This window comes from Ctenopharyngodon idella, chromosome 17 (assembly GCF_019924925.1).
Source record: "Ctenopharyngodon idella isolate HZGC_01 chromosome 17, HZGC01, whole genome shotgun sequence".
NCBI classification, from domain to species: domain Eukaryota; kingdom Metazoa; phylum Chordata; class Actinopteri; order Cypriniformes; family Xenocyprididae; genus Ctenopharyngodon; species Ctenopharyngodon idella.
In genome coordinates, this window is record NC_067236.1 from 35,283,025 (window position 1) to 35,305,085 (window position 22,061).

General features: G+C 35.2%; 1 protein-coding gene, 1 long non-coding RNA gene and 1 pseudogene across 12 annotated transcripts in view; 2 read left to right on the forward strand and 1 right to left on the reverse strand.

Annotated features, from left to right (window-relative positions):
- Positions 1-11,609, forward strand: part of LOC127499188 (uncharacterized) — a 127,607-nt gene extending 115,998 nt beyond the window's left edge. Inside the window, exon 3 of the long non-coding RNA XR_007926065.1 lies at positions 11,432-11,609. This is a non-coding gene — a long non-coding RNA (uncharacterized LOC127499188). The remainder of the gene's footprint in view (positions 1-11,431) is intronic.
- Positions 1-22,061, reverse strand: part of LOC127499176 (protein NLRC5-like) — a 784,214-nt gene that overhangs the window by 481,859 nt on the left and 280,294 nt on the right. The window lies entirely within an intron of this gene.
- Positions 1-22,061, forward strand: part of LOC127499183 (tetratricopeptide repeat protein 8-like) — a 370,710-nt pseudogene that overhangs the window by 333,514 nt on the left and 15,135 nt on the right.

Consider the following 22,061-nt stretch of genomic DNA (forward strand, 5'->3'; position numbering starts at 1 on the left):
TAGGACCGGAAAGCAGTTTTCGAATACGGTAAATAAACTGCTGAAGCGGTACATTTTTTTCTAATTACAAGTTGTGTTTCTCATTTCATGTGTCACAATAATGATCAATCTACAGGTTATTTAGTGCTGTAACATCCTGAAGTTTGACTTCTCAGTATTTTTCAGTATGAAAGTAAATCGGGTTTAAATGTCAGGAGTTCCTGTTGGGATGAAAGTAACACTTGTTTCTTTTGTCCCTCTGCTAATGTGGTGGCTTTCTCTGCGGTGCAGCATTTATTAAAACATGTTTATGTCATATTATACTAGCAGAATATGCCAAGAGTGAGGGTCAGAAAGACAGACAGAGGTCTGATTCAGCCAGATGTTCATGAGAGGGCGTTTCTGGACATATCTGTTGCTGATTTCTGTATGTCACCATTTATTCACTCAATCTGTTTACATTTACCATAGTCACATTTAGTTTTTAGCCATACCTTAGCTTTTCCACATCCACCTATGAATTTGCAGTGTTTCCATTCAGATGTTTTTATGAATTTATATTTTGAATTTATGCATAAAAACAGCTGGATTGGAAACATGACTGTTACACTATGTTGAGAATTTATATTATGCTAATTTAATTTAGTTTTTATATTGTTCATACTGTTGAAAAATGTTTTATAAAATAAATTGACATTGCCAGAAAAAATATTCTAAACAATTCAAGTTTGTTCTGTCGGGTTACTTTTGAAACATTTGATGAAACTGAAATTCTCAATTTTAAATGAAAATATTTTTTTGCAAAGATAAAGGACCAAATATGTTTGCAGTTACATATTAACAAGGTCATAGTCAGGTATATTTAATAAAAACAAGACTAACACAAAAAATCTAGCTTGTGTTGTTGTTACTTTTGACCCACCTGTGTGTTACTTTCGTCCCAACTGACGGGGTTGAAAGTAACAATGTGCAATTTATGTTCAAAGTGAAATTATGCTGAAGCCGTTCTACATTTGTACAAAATACCACCTGGTATTGATAGACCACACCTGTGAGTTACTGACCACAGCAAAAATATATCGCTGTCTAAAACATTATCTTTTAAAATTACATTTTTGTGAAAAATGGTAGGCTACTTTCGTCCCTGCTCTCCCCATACTTCAAAACTAAAGTCTTAATAATTATTGTACTAGTAGTAGTATTACATTGTCATTAAGAAATATTTAATACCGTACAATAGTAATACAATAGTAGACTACATAGTACATAGTAATAGTAACATGGCTCTGTTTCTGTTACAAGTTAAACCGAACTTTTATTTTGACGGGTTGCTGTGATCTTGAAGTTTATGTGTGTATATGATATGACAATAGTTTTTTCTCCAATTAAACGGTAAAATGCTCATGAAGTGACTCTCAGAGCAGCTCTAGAGATGAAGTTTATGTGTTCATGTCTATGTCGTTCCGAATGGCTCTTTAATATAACTTTGCTACATGCACTCATCTCAGTGAACGTCTCACTCAAAGTCTTAGTTTTTATTCTGCTATTTATTCCATTCAATTTAAGGCGCAGACGTGACGTAGACGTCACACAGACTGCATCAGGCTGAAACTAGCAACAAACTCCTGCGTTGCGCCGGGTGTATGATAGAGCCCCAAGAGTGAGACTAGAAGTACAGCCATATCATGTGACATTCCAGGAAATCTCTTAACATAAACAATGATCAGAGATCCAGAGATCACTATAACATGCAGAGAGAAACGGTTTGGAGACAATAAACACATGATTGCAATAATATATGGTTTATCTAGAGCTGTTCAACGATTAATCACATCCAAAATAAAAGTTTATGTAATATATGTGTGTGTACTGTGTATATTTATTTTGTTTATAAACACATACATGTATATATTGAAGAAATATTTACATGTATATATTTATATAATTTAAATTATATATAAATATTTATTAAGTTGGCTTGAAAAAGCCCACTCACTGATCTTCTATTTAAGATTATTCTTCTTCTTCTTCTTCTTAGACTAAAATGTCTAAATGCTACTCCTCCTAGACTGTTCAAGCTGACTCGAGTTGCCTTATCTTTTCAGACTGATCAGACTTACGGTTTTCCTAAAAATGCTGATTAAATCTTGGAAAAATCCCATTGACTTTCATTGAACTGCCTTGGCTGATCTGAACATTCCGTCCAACTGTCAAAATTCAAATTCAAACACACAGACTCAATTAAACTGCCATTCCTGTTTCTAAGCCATTTAAACTCATTCAAACTCATTTAATCTATCTATCTATCTATCTATCTATCTATCTATCTATCTATCTATCTGTCAAGCTAAATCTATCTATCTATCTATCTATCTATCTATCTATCTATCTATCTATCTGACACCCTAGCAACCACCCAGGATACCTTAGCAACCACCATGAGTACCCTAGCAACCACCCAGGATACCTTAGCAACCGCATAGCAACACCCTAGCAACCACCCCGAGTACCCTAGCAATCACATAGCAAATTAAAATCTATCTATCTATCTATCTATCTATCTATCTTTTAAAACTACAATTCTAAAACTTAAACAATTTCAAACTGAAAAGCTTCAAACTACAAACTTTTAAAACTTCTTCAAACTTTCTGGACCGGCTTTTTCAAGACAACTTAAAGTTTGTCTACAAACTTTTTGATCTAGTTGATTTTTATATTTTTATATTGTCCCTAAATATATACATGTATATGTATAAATACAAAACAAATATACACAGTACACACACATATATTACATAAACAAACTTTATTTTAATCATGACTAACTGGCTAACAGGTTAAAAAAAATCATTTTTGAGTGAACTAACCCTTTAAATTGATGAATGGTAATTTGAATGAATGAATGTAATAATAGTTTTCCCTGAATTCTATTCCATTTTAATGTTACTTTATGAATTATTGAAATTGCAAAATTCACAGTGACACAGTTTCATGTGAGAGTCGCGTATGATCTTACCTCAGTTCCTCCAGTTTACAGTGAGGATTCTCCAGTCCAGCAGAAATCAGCTTCACTCCCGAGTCTCCTAGTTTATTCCAAGACAGATTCAGTAGTCTCAGGTGTGAGGGGTTTGATCTCAGAGCTGAAGCCAGAGCAGCACAACCTTCATCTGTGACACCACAAAGACTCAACCTGTAGAGAACAATGACACACTCTTCACTCTCTCAGATCAAAACTTACAGGGCCACATTTCCCAAAAACATAATAAACCTTGTAGAAACAATTGTATGAATCATCCTAAAATTACAGTCTGTTTCCCAAAACCAGGAGTGTGTTTGTGTAAATGTAATTAGGGAAGCGTGGGGCACAACCTAAAGCGGGGTTAGTTGTAACACACATGGTTTAAATACTTCCACACATGATAGCATGATGAAAATTAGTGTATTTACTAGTTGCCATATCGGCAAAATATAGAGAAAAAAATTGCGCCAAAATTCAGAAATCTTTGGAAGATATCACTGAATATTTATTTAACAATAGCAAAAGTGTTAATTTTTCATCTATATTTTTTTGTTTATTTAAAATCAGACAAATCTGCTATTATTTTAATCTCCAATCTGTTAGTTCTTTAATGTTTCACTAACTAGCAGAAGACACTAACCAAGTTTAAATTCCAGTTGCACAGATCGGGTTCGTTGTAACACTGCGTTACAATGTGCTCCGCTATTAGAGCTATGCTATTCTATACAGTTACCAATACAATTGGCATAATTACCTTTTATGAATATCTGTTGAGATACCATGAAGAAAAGGTGAATAAAGACTGAGAGGAAGAACCTGAACATTCATAAAATATTATTTTAAGCAATGTTCAGCACTGGTACTGGCTCGTCTAAAAGCTGAAGTGATTTTTATTTATTAGTTAAAGTATAACTCAATATTTTAACTCATTGCTAAAGTGGAATAATCTATCAAAGCATACTGATTAATCAGTGTAATAATCTGCGATTAGTCGATTAATCGCCCCAATAATCGGTAGATTAATCGATTATCAAAATAATCGTTTGTTGCAGCCCTAGAAAGAAATAATAATTGTCTTTTAATGATAAAATATTTTAGTTTATCATGTATATTATTTTGATTAGATCAGATAACATTTTAAGCTGTCATATGGTCATGTTACAGTGTGCCCCACCTATGGGGCATGTTGTCACATTTCACTTCTCTTCTTTCGGGGTAAATAAAGAAAAAAGCATACACTGCATTGATGACATATTTGTAGCAGACATGTGTGAAATTAATGTGGAACAAAATCAATTCTCTGAACCCTAAGTAGATTTACACAAACTGAGAAAGTCAAAAAGCGTTAGGTTGTGCCCCGCTCTCCCCTAGTTAGTGTACTTAAGGTTGTGACTATTTTGTACCTGTTTCTGAGTATCAAAGTTATTAGCAACTTTTACTCTCTACTTGTCTAAATTTTTTAATAAATATGTACTCTTTACTCTAATACATTTGTAATAAGTTATGCAATTATTTGTTACATTTTGCATGGCACCTAACTTTTTCTGCTGCAGTTTATTTCTGCTACAAAAAAAGGCAATATTGCCATCTACAGGACATTGAAGGAACTATATCTTGTGTGCTTTACCTTTACTCACCCAAACTTGCCAACAAGGCTACTTTACACAAATGTGAGTGCATGTGCAGGTAGTTGCTGAATCGCAGGTGTTTCATATTTGAGAGCATATATGAGGACGTGGTTGCAGCCGGTGATGAGGCCCAAACCAGCACGTCCAGTGTAAGCAGACTTTGACTTTTTAATTTTATGTATCCGTTATATTGAAGAGAACTTTTTGAAGGATATTGGTTTCCTTATGCTCTTTTTGAGCACCTGAGCCTAACTGAGATGTTTGTAGATGTTTAAAAGGCTGTTGTGTTTACCTTGATTTATTGCAATTTTGAGGTGTTCAGTTTTATTTTAATTTTAGAAAAGTGACGTGCAGTGACGCGTTGCTAAGATGGCAGCGGCCTCATTTTCACTTCAAAAATGCTCTTCAGAAATCTACAGGTGACGTCACATCCATATTGTTTTACAGTCTATGATGTAAATCTGTGGTGAAAAATGGAACTGCAGCGCGCTGTCATAGAGCGCCATTGGGGCAGATTTCAGACTGACGCTTATTTTCACAGTACCTTACATAAACCTCACTCCAGACCAAGACGATATCAGTCCGCTTCAGATATGTGTCTGCTTCAGGTCAATAACTAGTTGGCATATCTGTTCTTCCTATGTGGAGTAGCGTATCAGATTAATGAAAGTATAAATCTTTTAATTTAAACGTGCTCATGTGAATAGCCTTTATACAGTAGTTCTGTTGTGTTTGTTTTATGTTTGTTCTGAGAAAAGACATGACTTTGTTTTCCTCACTGGAACTTCTAACTTGTAATATTCTAAAACAACATTTGGACACAATAAATACTACATTAAGGCAATTCTAAGATGGCATTCTATGCGTTTGTCGTGTGAACTAAAGTCTGTCAATCATCGATAGAGCGCCACCCTCAGGCTGAATAACGCAAGGACATTAGAATTCTGCCAAAAGTGTGTCTGATGTGTTCAGCGATCAGGATATAAAGCTTACAAAATGTTTAAAGTGTGAATCATTGAATCATTCATTGAAACGATTCGTTCATTCACCGCCGTGTGTTGCTCAGACACGCAAATCAATCCCGACTCCTGCAGCTTTGTTTGGAAATATTTTTGTTGGCGAAATAGAGCGAAAATAGGCAATATTGTATCTAAAATGTAAGTCACTAAATATTAACTTCTTGTTTTTTGAACTGTTGTATGAAATCAATATCACATTTGTAATCATGTTGATATTTGGAGAAAAACTGCACTCTTCATGTGATATTGATTAAATGATATAAATATTTAAGACATATACAGATGTACTTTTACCCCCTTATCTTCAATATTGGGTGCATTACAAATGTTTTAATCACACAGTGAAAGCGTGCACTCTAAATGCGCCAGCGCACTAGTCTAACCTACTAGACTAACGTTACATCACGTAGTGGATGCGATGCGTGCGACTCTCTGTGTGTGTTTTTATAAAGTGAGAAAAAACATTAGATAATTTCAGATCGTATATCGTTAAAACAACAATCACAATATTATCTCACACCCCTATAATGGACTCAATATCAGTAGCGACTCCTGGCTGAAAGTTTAGGTAGGGCAGATTGGGCTCAGCGCTAGTTTATGATAAGCTTTGTTCCTGAAAGAATCAGCCGTTTGAATGAATCGGCTGAAACTAATGACTCACTCATTGACAGTGACTTGCTGCCAATTGATGTCACATTTAAAGTATCTTTTCATTTTAATAATTTCAAAATATCAATATTCAGCGTTTTATGTTTAAAACATTATATGCATTTGTAACTGCAGTTTAAATGCATTTGTCAGCTCTGAACTGCATCAAACAGAGTGTATAAATGCATATAAAAGCACTTTAGATGCAGTTTCTGTGTTTCCACTGCATTGCAAAGATTAATTTTGTTGATATAAATTTCATTTGATTGGTAACAGCCCTAGTGTATCTTATTGTTCTAATTGAATTTGATTAAATGACACAAAAGATTTGTTAATTAATTTGACACAAAAGATGAGGCATAAATTTAATTAGGTTAAAAAATAAAGGTAAAAATGGTAAAAGGTAAAAAATCATTATATTGGAAAAGATAATTTCAGTCACTGCTGCAAACTAACCACCGCACAAAATATGAAGAATATCAAAAACTTTAGGAGTCAGCTGCCCACGGGAAAAACCTTGTGACAGCCTTCATTGACACACTCGGCCTTCGAAGGATGCAGCCTCTGAATTAGGTCACAGCAATAGAATCTGATTATCGGCCGATAACGATCTGCAGTCGATCGATCGGAGCATCCCTAATTTTAAACAATCTTTATTTTTATGAACTGATATCAGTCCATAAATCCAGAGAATCAATCTTTTAGTCTGTGCTGTTTTCAGCTGATGCACTTTTGATAAGAAAATCTCAGCTTTCAAATGTGTTTTTGGAGCTCTTTAATGTGGCTGACAGATCGCTGTAGTGTCTCAGTTCAAGCAGCAGTGCGGAGCACGAGTGAACCGGTTATCTTTTCCTCTTTACTACTAGTTATAGCATGAAAGAAACATGGATAATATTAGGATCGCCTCAACTCACAGCAGAGAACATACATTTACCTCAGCTAAAACACATTAGCTAAAACTTTTTTATCATGTCTCAGTTTGTAAAAATGAACAGAAACACATTTACAGTAATGCTCTTACAATAGAAGCCTAGCAGGTCAGATAGGTGGAGGGTTTAAAAGCTGAAGTGTGATGCTCATATTTTTTGTTGAACCATTAATTTATATTTTAAGTAAAAAAATGTTATAAAGTTTTCACAGTGATGATTGTTCTCAGTGTTACTTACTCAGCTGATCTAGTTGCTGTAACCACAGGCAGCATCTTCTGAAGAACTTCATCTGCTGTATTTACTGCGTCACTATTTGAAAATAAAAAAATATGTTAATTATTAATGCTAATAATAACAATTAATACTATGAGTAATATTATAAGTAAATATTACATTAAATACCTTCAATAAACACTGCTTTAAAAAGGACATGTGAAAAAGTTTTATTAGTATCTAACTGAAGAAGTTACTGAACATATTCTGCCAACACAGATTTGTTTTTTCTTTTGTAAGACTGATGCTAGACTGATGCTGGGCTACTCTTTGAGAAAACAAAGGAAATTAACATTTGAACTCTCTTTTGCAAAATTAGCATCCCCATCCGAGACGCAATCACACTGAGTCAATCACACCTCAGCATTGCCTTAATCTACATTTCCTTTCCTTCGCCCCCTCTTCCCCCATCTCTTCTCTCTACATGCAGAGATGACCTGAAATTCCCCCAAAATCTATATGGATTAATGTGAACAGTTATCATACAACACTATACATGTTTGGTATCATTTGAAATGACTGGTACAAAGGTCTAAAGGTCGAAAGGTCGAAAGGTTTAAAGAGATGTTGCAGGAGGCTCGGGGCGATTCTGTAATCAGAGTCTAGGACACTCAGCAATGTGCAATTTTCTACTGTCAGGTATGCATCATTTTACTCTTTTTCTGAGCATTTGATGTTTTGTATTGATCAGCTTTGAATTGATTATGTAATTGGCATTATACATTTACCTGACTAATAAATTGTTACATTTGGCTTTATTCTGACTTACTCTGAAATTATTGACTTCAGCAGATAACGATGTATCCGTTGTTACCGTAAATCTACGACCAGGGTTCAGTACATACTAGATCTCAGATTGTATGGAGCATGGGGCACATCTGGCGAGATTCTAGATTTCTGACTAACTGCTTGACTTTAACTAAGTTGTTATTCAATCGCATTCACTATATGGGGCTAGACAAAGGTGTACTGGTCATAATCTCTGGTCATTGCCTCTGCTTTAATTAAGTTGTTATATAGTTATATTATTAACTATAAGGGGCCAGATAAATTACTATCGAGGGGCGACATTACCTCATAGTACTGGTCATAACCTCTGATTACTGTCGGAGCTTTAACCAAGTTTTTATATAGGCGATTGTATGGGGCTACATGGGTACCTTTTAACAATAGCAAGCATGGGCAGCATTGTTAAATTGCTTTAGCCATAACCTCTGCTTATTGATCAGACTGAAGAGTTTTTGATCGTGGGCCCGCATAACAGCTGGTGCGAGGACCCTGTGCGACTCTGAGAACCGAATGAACGAGTACAATAAGAGTAAAGAGTTAAACAGAATAATCAAATGTCTAGATAAATTATCATATAAATAGTCAATAATCAATTGGCATTTCAACCTAAATTCGAGGTCATAATAAAATGGAGTCAGATAAACATTTAATTGGAATTAAACTACTTTGCACAAGAAACCTTCCCCGTCCTGTGGGAAACCGCCGTTGGGCCGATTGGACGGGCCTTACACTTTTTCTTGTCAGTGTTGTTGTGGCAGGTCTATTAGTCTGCATTCACACTACAACACTTAGTGACAGATCTATTTTGACATATCAGATTTTTTTTGTCCTGTCCGTTGCTATGGTTATCACTATGTCAACCATCGCAATTTCAGGAGAGACATTTCCGGAAGTTCCGGGAGTCTCCTGCATATTGATATTGGGTGTTTCTCAAACAGTCCAGTCCTTCTGAGGCTTGTAGACTCGAGTCCTCCTCAGCATTAAACACTAGAATGAGACGCTCTAGTAAGTGTTCATGGCTACGTCACACATGTTTCCGCTCCAACAGCACAAAAATACTAATAAAACTTAATTTTGGAAAAACACTTTGTATTAAAAATCTTTTCTTAATGCAATACAGTGAATGACAACCGTCTGTGTCTCCCAGTGGCTTACATTACTGGCAGTTTAGTGTTAGTGATTAATTTACACCAAAACAAAAGATAACATGTATGCCTTCATCACTGAAAACATTATTTTTGTCTTACATTTCATAATGAACTCAGATAAGTGCAGACTCGTTTTCATCAGTTCTTTTCCGTGGATTGGAATGTGTGCAAAGGATTGTGGGTGATTGAAGGACACAAAGGATACACTTGATGCATCCTTCAAAATGAGCTGAATGAAGGACGTGAAGCGAAGGCTGCCTTCAAAGGATCCTTCAAACTGAGGTCCCGTTTACACTAGTGCGTTTTCGTTTTAAAACGCATGCGTTTTGCTACGGTTACGCCTGTCGTTTACACTACACCAGCGTTTTTGAACCTTGAAAACGGAGACTTTCGAAAACGCTGCAGAGCCCGTTTTAGTTTGAAAATGCTGGGGTTGCATTTCAGTGTAAACGTACCAAAACGGAGACTTTTGAAAATGAGGGCGTGGCTGCCCACGTTCACTCTGCGTATCCTTGACGACCGTGTAAACAATAACATGGAGACTGAACTGCAATCTTTGCTGACATTTTTAGCTCTGCAGTTAAACTCTGCATTTTTGTAAACTGCAGCTACCTACATGTGCAAGAGGCAACTGTTTACATTTGTACACATATGTCCAATGTGCATGAACACAAATGACCTATTTTGGATTCAAAACAGACAAGTTTGTATCCCTGTGCTTTATTACGGTATGGAGGAGTGATTTTTGGGAGTGTTTGTGTGAGAGAGAAATAAAAGAACATAAAAATATGAACTACTAAACTCTGTGTGACATCTGCAGGATTACAGATTTATCAGATTCTTCTTTCTCTTTGTTCATAATGTTTTAGACTGTAATGATTGAACTCAGTGTTACTTACTGATTATTTGTGTATCCAATTAAGTTTTTCAGGTTAAACTTCAGCATTGTCCGCTCTGAGGTCAACAACACAAAAACTAAAGCTGACCACTGAGATGAGGAGAGTTTCACATTACGTAATCCTCCAGAGCTCATATGAGGTTGAGCTTCATTCACTAGTGAAAGATCACCCAGTTCATTCAGACAGTGAAACAGATTGATGTATTTATCTGGAGAGGGATTCTTACTGATCTTCTCTTTGATATAGTGAACTGTTTTCTCATTGTTGTGAGAGCTGTTTCCTGTCCGTGTCTTTAGTTCTTGTAAGAGACTCTGATTAGACTCCACTGACAGACCCAAAAGGAAACGAAGGAAAAGGTCCAGATGCCCATTTTTACTGTCTAAAGCCTCATCCACAGCTCTCTGATGGAGATCAGATAGTGAAGCTTTAGTTGGTTTGGTAATCTGGTCAAACACATTGATGTTCTTGTTTATAAAGGAGAGATGCACATATAGAGCTGCTAGATGTTCCTGAATGCTCAGATGAACAAAGCAGAAGACTTTCCCCTGATACAAGCCCAACTCCTCTCTGAAGATCTGAGTGCACAATCCTGAGTACACTGATGCTTCTGTCACATCAATGCCACACTCTCTCAGGTCTTCCTCATAGAAGATCAGGTTGCCTTTCACAAGCTGCTGAAATGCCAGTTTCCCCAGTTTGACAATCATGTCTTCATCTTTCACTTTCTTCTCATAGTCCTTCTCATGTTTGATGTTGGTCTGAAGGATCAGGAAGTGTGTGTACATTTGAGTCAGAGTCTTGGGAATCTCTCCTTTCTGTGATTTCCTCAACATCTTCTCTAGAACAGTGGCTGAGATCCAGCAGAACACTGGGATGTGACACATAATAAAGAGGCTCTTTGATGACTTCAGGTGTGAGATGATCCTGTAGGACAGACTCTGATCACTGATTCTCTTCCTGAAGTATTCCTGCTTCTGTGGGTCACTGAAGCCTCGTACCTCTGTCACTCGATGGACACACTCAGAGGGGACGAGATCAGCTGCTGCTGGTCTGGAGGTGATCCAGATGAGAGCAGAGGGAAGCAGATTCCCCGCAATGAGGTTCGTCAGCAGCACGTCCACTGAGGCTGATTCAGTCACATCACACAACCTCACATCGCTCTGAAAATCCAGAGACAGACGACACTCATCCAGACCATCAAAGATGAAGGAAACTTTATACTTATCACTGGATATTTCCATTTCTTTTGTTTCAGGGAAAAAGACATGAAGAAGATCTGAAAGACTGAGTGTTTTGTCCTTCATTAAGTTGATCTCTCTGAAAGGAAGAGGAAATATGAGCTGGACGTCCTGATTCTCTTTCCCTTCAGCCCAGTCCAGGATGAACTTCTGCACAGAGACTGTTTTTCCAATGCCAGCGACTCCCTTTGTCAGCACAGTTCTGATGGGTTTGTCTTGTCCAGGTAAAGGTCTAAAGATGTCACTGCATTTGATCGGTGTGTCCTCTGTTTCTGCTCTCCTGGACTGTGTCTCAATCTGTCTCACCTCATGCTCATTATTGATCTCTCCACTTTCACTCTCTGTGATGTAGAGCTCTGTGTAGATCTCATTCAGGAGTGTTGGGTTTCCCTGCTTTGATATTCCCTCATACAAACACTCAAACTTCTTTCTCAGATTTGATCTCAGTGTGTTTAAGACCTCAGGTTTAGAGTCATGGCTGTAAGATTAAAATACCAGATTATTATACAAGTTTAAGGAGTAAATACAAAATACAAAATGGATTTATTTGTTCGCTGTATTATGAGACACAGAACATCATTAGGTTTCTGAAATGTTTCAGTTATTATTCATGTGATTGAGTGATGTGTGATGTGCATTGCAGCACCTAAAATTAAGCAACAACAACAAAAAAGTCCTCCATTTTACCTGAAACCAGGATTCATGCTTTCATTAAAGTCTTGTGGTCGAATCACAGGCGTGTTCACAGTTTTGTTTTTAACTGGACTGGATAAAAGATTTGACCTTCAATCAGAATGAAGAGGGTAAAGAATCAGACACACTGATATTGATGTAATTGTGTCATTAACTGAGTAACAGACCAACAGATTTTACAGTGTGTGAATGTTTTAACAATACAATACATCGAGCTTTGCACAAGAACACAATGGAAATCATTAATAGACTGAAACTTACAGGATCTGAACTCATTACACTGCTGTATATTAATAACGACTATAAGCATATATTTTTATAGAAATAATATACCTGGGATCAGGCCGTGTGTTTCCACTCTTAAAATGTATTGGGTCCTCCATAGAGCAGTTACTCTTCACAGACACACAGCTGGACTCTGGGTTTGAGCTCTTCTGCTGGACTGAACTGTAACAGAACAGATTCAGTTCAATCCTTTAGATTACTGTGTTCATTCTTTATGACAGGAACCATATTAATATAAACACATTTATCTTTCATCAAAAAGCACTTTGAGGAAACTTTATGATCTTTTTCTTTAATATTTCATTTTGATATTAAAACAAACAAAACAAAACAAAATAAGATACACTTTTTTCTGTAATCTGTTTCTGCGATCAGTGGGTGGAAAAAATCAAAAACTGTGATCTTTTTTCTGTGATGTAATACAATATTTTACAGCGTTTGTTGAAAGTACCTGCATCCTGGAGAAAAATCTCCATCTCTGGATCCTTGTGAATCACCCATGATGAAGCTGCAGGAGAATCTGATGAGTTTGATCTCCTCCACTGACAAAATAGACACAAAATTAAATGATTTAACAACCTTCATAATTTAGCTGAACATATGTTGAGTGTGGGAGAAAAAGGATCACGTGACTGCGTTAACTCAAGCTCAGTTATACATGTTTACACTGTTAAACTTCTGAAGAATCACAGACATCACGAAACACACAAGAAACACTGAAGTCAAGTTGAAAGAAACACTTTATTAAAGTTTATTTTATTTTAGCAAACAATCATATATACATTCATATTAGTATGAGGAAGTCACCACACATGAACACTCACCTTGATCAAACTTTCACAAGTTACAGGTTCTCAAATCCTCCAGCTTTAACATCATAAAGATACACGGAAATTCCTGCATAAACTTTGATAAACGTTTCTATTAAACACTTTGACGCTCATATTCGTATTTTAACAGCATAAAATGGCGACAGATGAACTCTAACTTACTTTCACTTTCTCTCTCTCTCGTCACAAATAGAGAGAGAGAGAGAGAGAGAGAGAGAGAGAGAGAGAGAGAGAGACTCTGCTCGCACTGCATCCTGGGAGTGACGGAGGCGGAGCTGCACTTCCTCACAGAATGCCCAAAATACCAAGAAATCAGAGACCACTACTACCCCAAAATTAATAAAATATTTCCCCAATTTAACACCTGTAGCCCAACCCAAAAACTCTGTTACATTCTTGGCGAAGAAGCCAAATGTTCCAATATAACTGCAAGATTTGTATCATCTCCTGAGGGACAACCAGAAAGAAACAAACAGCCAATAAACACACCCCCATTAGACCTACACACATGTATATAATGTAGATAATGTTCAAATTCTAAGTTCAGTTGTTACATGATTTCTGTATTAGAATCTTTTTTATTTATTATTTTTATAATTATTTTTATTATTTTGTTACTACTATTATTTTTATTTAGTTTATTATTTTCTCTACATAGGCTTTACTCAGATGTTCTGTTGTTCTAAATATTTTTCTATGTTGGTTAAATGCTTTAGCAAGACAAAATGTTTTTTTTTTTTTTTTTTTTTTTTTTTTGTCATGCCAATAAAGCTATCTGAATTGAATATAATTGAGAGAGAGAGAGAGAGAGAGAGAGAGAGAGAGAGAGAGAGAGCGGGTCAGTATCGATCAACTTCTCTCTCTTTCTCTGAACTCCGATGAGAGATTAAACAGTCTGATCCAAACACAGATCCAGAAGCTCATCAACAATAACATTCAAGTATTAGCAAATACATTTGAATATTTCAAGACAGTGTAAAAATAAAGAAGCATTTTGTCGCTGTAGTGTGTACGTCGCCCTCTGCTGACAGAAAACAAACGAACAACAACAATTATGTTTTGTTTTTTTATTCGGCCAAATTTCATTAAAGGGTTAGTTCACACAAAAATTATAATTCTGTCATTTTTACTCGCCCTCATGTCGCCCGTAAGACTTTCGTTCATCTTCGGAACACAAATGAAGATCATTTTAATAAAGTCTGTAAGATTTCTCCCTCCATTGACAGTAAAGAGTATAAAGACCTCATTAAAGTACTCCATGTGACTCCAGTGGTTTAACCACAGTTTCATGAAGCGACGCGAGGGCTTTGTTTGAGCAAAAAACAATTTACGACTTTATTTACAAAATATTAATTTCCAGCGCGTTCACGAGAGCACCACTGTGCATGCTACTATTCAAACGAGATTTTATTTATTTATTTATTTATTTTATTTTATTGCAGCAAGCAATTTTGTGTCTAAAAAGACGTTTACAATACAATTAAACAATTTTTAAAAATATGGAACATTTTACAACATAATAAAAATATAAAACATTGACAAAAAAGTTAAATAAAAAAAGGTTAACAATGTTTTTTGGTTTATAAAACAACCTGATTAATTGTCGGTTCCATAAATTTCATGTTTTCTGTAAAGCACTTTGAATTGCCTTGTTGTTGAAATGTGCTATACAAAATAAACTTGCCTGGCCAAATCAAAATCTCATATTTTCATATCATAATTATCAAAAGATTAAAAGATATATGAGGCTTTCATAACAAATAATAATAGGTTGCACAGGTTTCATGTTTACCCCCTTGTATTTAGATAATTAGAGAGTTTTAGGGCACAAGGAAACACTACAGTACATGTGCATGTAGCATGTTAATCTAACACAACATGGCTTACTCTGAGTCTGCACTGTTACCCGCTAAAATGTCACGGTTCCTACACATGATAACAAATAATGTACATAAATAATGAACACATGTCAAAATGAAAAACACAGATACTTGAAAGACCAAAAGCAGGAATGAATTTGCTTTAACATTTGCTGTTGCTTGCTCTCCGACAGTTGTAAAATGGCGGAAATGTTTATCGCGAGATCTGGCAACAGTGATCTCTACTAACTTTCAAGTGAAAACGCGCTAAGCAGATAAACATCACATTTTCATTTTTGGGTGAACTATCCCTTTAACACTATTTTGACTACACTCATTGCTGGTCTGAATCAGGACTGTAGCCAAGCCGTAAAAATTAGACTGCCTCGATTTCGCCGGGTGGACTAAAAGCAGACTGCACATAGCCTATCCAATTCAGAGCTAAATCATGACTACAGATAGACCATGTCATGAAATGACACTTTACATCTTGTAGATATCATTAACATTGCAAACATGATGGGATATCAACCATCTCATGCACTTCCTGTCCAAAAAATACAATAAATCAGGATTGACTATAGGTGGGCTACAAATAGCCGGTCTGACTACGAGCTAAATCGTGGCTACGCACAGCCTACACACAGAACATGTCAAAGATATGAAACCAAACACCTTGTAATCACTGTTGACTTTGCTTACATGATGGAATATCATACATCTCGCAAGTTATTTTGGCAAAAACGACATGTAACCAAATTAAAGATTATTGTGGCTAAAAGTGGGTTACTCATAGCCGGACTATATCGGGCCTATAGTTAACCGAGACGGTGAAATGACGGCTGTTGCTTGCTGGGTAAGAACAAGAACAACTTCAACATTTCAAAATAACAATGGATGACATCAAAATATAAATAATGAAGGACGACAAAGGCATAAATTAGGGGAAGGCAATCATTAAAGAAAAAGAACAAAAATACATAGTTAATAAAGCAATTTACATAACATTCATCAGATTATTTTACAGATTCATAAATTTGACACTTTTTGTTGTCAATCTTTTTTAGTGTCATAATTAAATAGTTAAGGTCACAGAGAAAGTGGTTTAATTTGGGCAGTGTTGAGGAAAATTTACATTTATGAATGTAATATTTTGCCAATAAAATAACTAAATTTCCTATATATTTTATATTTTGTTCACAATGTGAAAAATAACAGAATATATCACACATAGTTAAATCAATGACCAAATTGGATTTCGAAGCCAAAAAATTTGACAAATAAGACCAAAATTCTTTGACAAAGAGGCATTTGAAGAAAAGATGATCAATTGACTCAATACTAAAATTACAAAAAATTACAACTCAAATGTAGTTTGTTAACTTTATAAGGTAAGAGCCATGCTTTTTTCCAATTAATCTTATCTATTAAAGAATTCCAGAAATATTTTCCCCTCGGACTGATTCTTTTTCTAAACTGAAACACATTTCTTATAATTTTGTTAGTACATTTTGGGTCACAAATACTCTTGTCTTCAACCAAAAATGTCTGTTCACTCTTTACAATCTCTTTAAATGATAAGTGACATCTCATTAAATGAACAAGACCATTAGGTAAAGCTTTTACCATTGTAAGAAATTCCTTATGGACAACCGGACTATTCAAATGAGCTTCAAATGTGGAACATTGCAGAAACATAAACCTGAAAGAATCAGATTAATTAAAACCATACTGTAAAAACACTGTACATTTTTTAACAGTTTTAATTTATTTTTCCTGCTATAATAACTTAATTGCACTTTGGACCACTTTTACTGAAATGTTGAAAACTCATCAAGAGGAAAGGACAGAAATTATTAAGACATTAAATAATGAATAAATCCTGATGTTTGGGGGAGGGCCCAGATGATCGAGAAATGTCAGGCCCTGACACAAATGGCGCACTTCATAGAATTTGAGATATTAGAAAGTTGTTAAACTAATTCTGCAAGGCAAATCATTTAATAATGCACACAGTATTATGAATGCATAAGGGAATGTGTGTAAACAGGACAGATGCAGTTTATATCAACACAGATCCTGGGCCGCATTAATGCATGATCTGTTTCTAATTTTAATATCTGAATTGTTCCATGAGATGGTTTTGTGGGGGAAAGTTGTGGTTGTAAACCAGTTTCCAGGCTAACAAAGCTTGTTGATGAAATCTGGCCAGTTTAACAGGTAATTTACCAGTGGAGTAATTACATTTCATCAAAAAAGAGAGGCCACCTGTCACAGTCAATAATTCAGGACTTCAAGACCCCCATCACTCCTTTTGTTTGCTAAAATATATTTCTTCAGTTTGTGAGATTTATTACTCCAAATAAAATCAAGAAAAATCTTCTCTATATGTTTGGAGGTGTGATTATCTACAGCTAAAGACAGGGAAGGGTTCACAAATCTGGATAATCCTTCTGTTTTGGATAAGAAAACTGCCTAAAATTGATAAATCTCTTTGGAGACAATTATTAAAAATATATTTTGTTTTCAATAACCGTTGAGAAAAATTCAGAAACTGTCTACTAATTACATTTTTCGTTATATGAATCCCCAAATATTTCACTTCATTTTTAATCGCTATAAATATTTTCAATTTCAGTTTCTACAGTGTCAAATAAATAATTTCACACTCAGATAAATGAAGTTTGAGCCCAGAAGCGTTAGAGAAGGCATTAATTGTAGTTAGACTGGAGAAACTTGCTCTTTATCCTTCAAGAATAAAGTATCATCTGATAATTGTGAGATTCGAATCTCTCTGTTAAAGATATTCAGGCCAGCAAAGTTATTATTGTGCAAAATATCTATGGATAATGTTTCTACAACCAATAAAAATAAAAAGGGGCTCAAAGGGCAACCCTGACGTATTCCACGAAGAATAGGAAACCTTGGTGATGAACGTGAATTTAAAATTATACAACTATCTATTTCTTTACAACATTTGAACAATATTTATGAATCTTGAGGGAAATCCAAAAGCCTCTAAAGAGTTCATGAGGACCTGGTGCTTTACAGTGTCGAAGGCCTTATAAACATCGAGGAATAAGATAATTGAATCAGACTTGATTTCATCTCTATAATCAATAAGATCCACAACTAATATGACGACCTTTCATAAATCCATCTGTGTTTCATTAATGATATGATGTAAATGTTGCTTTAATCTCTTGACGAATATGGAAGCAATTAATTTATAATCAAAAGAAGAGTAATAGGACGCCAATTATCAATTATAGTTGCATCTTTTGTCTGGAATGAGAGATATCAGCCCTTGTTTCATAGTAGGAGTCATTGTTAATTTTTTGCATCTCTAATTTCATTTGAGGAAACAGGAGCCTCACATGATAAATTCATCACTTTTTTGAGATCAACCCGATCACGCCAAAGCGTGTCATACACACGCTGGTCCACTAGAGGAAGCGCGTCAGTGTCACGATTTGCCTTCTCTAGGCGTATGGTATTTGGGGTAAAAAGCGCCCCTGCTGTTGGGGCAAAAGGCACAATAATTAACATGATAATGAACAGCTGACTGACTTTTCCATTTCTTGACATGACATGGTTAGATTCAGATGGAAAATAACATATATCAAATTAGGTATCCATCTAAGACATAATACCCATATTTATAATAAAACAATCATATTTAAAAAATATTATATTATATTAAAATATCATTTATTGTTACTACTGTAAATCTATTAAATATTATGGGATCTCCTTCAATGCTTTCAGAATCTTTACTTTTTAAAGTAATTTTATTTCTGTATTTTTAAAATATATTTTTATATTAACATAGGTCTATTTTAATGACAGTATATTTATTGAACAAAAATTAATTATTTTATTTATCAGAATAAACAGAAAATAGTACAAACTTTGCTAAAGTTATTCTTTTGAACAAGTATTAACCTAGTCATTTTTAAAAACATTATTTTAGCTAAAGTATTTGTATAAATACTGTGTGCCTTTTACCCCATGTGTTTATAAGATTTTTAAACAATATTAACTACTTTTATGATTTATTTTCAAACTAAATCTGTTGCTCCATCAATGTTCAGTACAAACATATATATTTTTCCTGCAATCATACACTTTGAGAGTAGTGACAAGCACAATTGTTCTTAAGGTGTCTTTAGCCCCGTTGTACCCTATGTTATATTATGTTGATAAACTGCTGTTCTAGTAGATGGGAAGTGACGTTAGATAAACCCGCTGCTCGTTGATGATGATATATATATATATATATATAGATCGACTGTGAAATTTCGATACAAAGGATCGATCCTCACATAAAAATATCGATCCTAAGGTGTTTTTTAAACCAGTAATTTTATTTATTTAGCACGAAATTCAGTGCGTAAAATGAGCTTCTACATGGAAAAATAAACTATTTTTAGCGAATAACTGTAGGAAAGAGCTACTTCTGCTCATCTAAACACACAAGACGGAACTAATGACGGTTCGCTCAGTGTTTGTTCAAATAGAGCTGCGTTCCCTAAAAGCTTCATCAGCACAGAGAAACAATCAGAAGTTATTTCACAATAAACAAATTGAAATACACAACCGTTCAAAATGTTGATGTCAGTAAGATTTTTTTAAAGGAAATTATTATTATTATTTTTTTCATTTAAAGGCTTTTACATTGTTACAAAAAAACTATTTCATGTAAATTCTTTTCTTTTAATTTTTTTTTCATCAAATAATTCTGATGCTGAAAATTCAGCTCTGATCACAGAAATAAATTACATTTTAACATATTCAAATAGACAGAGAGCCTATTTTAAATTGCAATACTATTTCACAATATTACTGTTTTTACTGTATCTTTGATCAAATAAATGCAGCCTTGGTGAGCAGAAGAGACTTCTTTCAAGAACATTAAAAATCTTACTGACCCCAAACCTGTGAACAGTAGTGTACATGTAACATTAATTAGGCTAGTTCATGCAATTAAATTTCTTTAATTTTTATTGTATTCTGTAATTGATGTTAATAAATCTGTCAGAAGAAAATGTGCAAAAGTTTTACCTTTTGGGGTACTTAAAAAAATTAATGGTTTTACTACGATAACCATACACACGACTAATTACAGACGCATCGAGAGCACAAATCACGAAATATTTTAGCATTCATGAAAATGTATTCAGATTTAGCATATGAATGATGCATTCACCTCATATATCAGGACACACTGCTTTCCCCTAAAGGAAAGTACATGTAAGTTCAAGTGCATGCTTTTAAAAGGAAAAAGTATCGGTGTCAGTGATATTGGTCCTGTATTTACTGGTATGAGATGTTTTTCCTGACTCTCCCTACACCCGTCCTCAATCTTTATTTTTTGTCTGATCATGCTTTTATCTTCCTTTCCAATATAGTAACGTTGAAATGGCTGCTCAGCAAGACAGAGGGAGAGCAGAGGATGCTATTTTCCTTGCCGACATGCTTCTTGCTCAAAACAAAGTGAGTATATTCATGGACACAGTGATCTTGTAGTATTGATAATACTAAAGTGTGGGAATTAGAGCGCAACATTTGTATGAACTGCTCAAGAGTTGGACTTATTTCAGTGCTGTCATACAATGCTCACTTTCTGTTATGCAAGGCAAAGGAAGCCAAGGGCAAAGCAGCTGCTAAAGGCAGTAAATTTAATGCCCGATGGGTGGAGAGAGATGGAGAAGGACGTCCACTGCTAAAAAGAAGCAGAAGTGGAGAGACAAGAAAATGTGCTTCAGCTACAGGTAGTCCAGATCTTCCAAGATTATTTGTGATTACCCACCACCCAATCTTTCTTAACTCAGTATAACTGTGCCCATTGTATACAGAATTCAGCTTGTTTGTTATAACATACTGTAGAGCTCTATGTGATTATATTTGGTTTTGTGTCACTTTTGAAACATAGACCACCACACTGTGTGGGGCTTCCAGTCAACAGCGTTTCCCTTTAATTATTTATTTTATTTTTTAGTTATTTAGTTATTTTTGTCTATGGTAAAACTTAATAGGATTTCTGTTTCTGGTTTTTAATAATTTTGTCCTTTAAATACTGTATGTTAAACTGCCATCAGAAACACCACATGGTGAATCTGTTATCTGTAAGAACCTTCCAGTTCTGTAAGTTTTGTCTCACTTTTGTGGTAGTAAATGAAATGCTGCGAACAATTCCAGATTATGTCCAAATTATGAAGAAAAACTTTTAGAGAGTAATAGAATTGTCAGACATGTGAATTAGCCATGCCTGTTATAGCCTTAAGTCAATATACGAACACTGTATTACATGCTTGTAAGACATGAACATTGTTATCTCTTTCCTTTCTATCTATCTTTTCAGTTGTTTCTGTGGCTGGCAGTGAGGACACGACTCCTTTTGAGTCAGCTGAGGAGGTTCCCACAGCAGTTACCCAATCAAACTGCTCTCAACATTCATTTGGTAAGATGACACCTTACTGTAATTAAGCAAGTTAGCAACAATAAGCGTGAAAGGAATGATTATTTTCTTATTTCTGTCTTTCAGACTGTGAGATGCAGAAATTGCAGGACATTCTGACCTCATCAGATGTTCAAGGCACAAAGTGTCCTTCAACATCCACATCATGGTGCTTGTGTCAATCTGCAGCCCAAAGTTGAGTGGCGGAAAGCAAGATCTGATCACATCGACTGCTTGCTGTCCTGCAATGTGGTTCCAGAAAGGAACTGCAGCCACTGCACATCTCCTGCCATCATTCGCTGCATGCCACAAGAGTGTCTGTGTATGGACTGAGACAGACATAAACATGAGAAACTCTCCCTCCA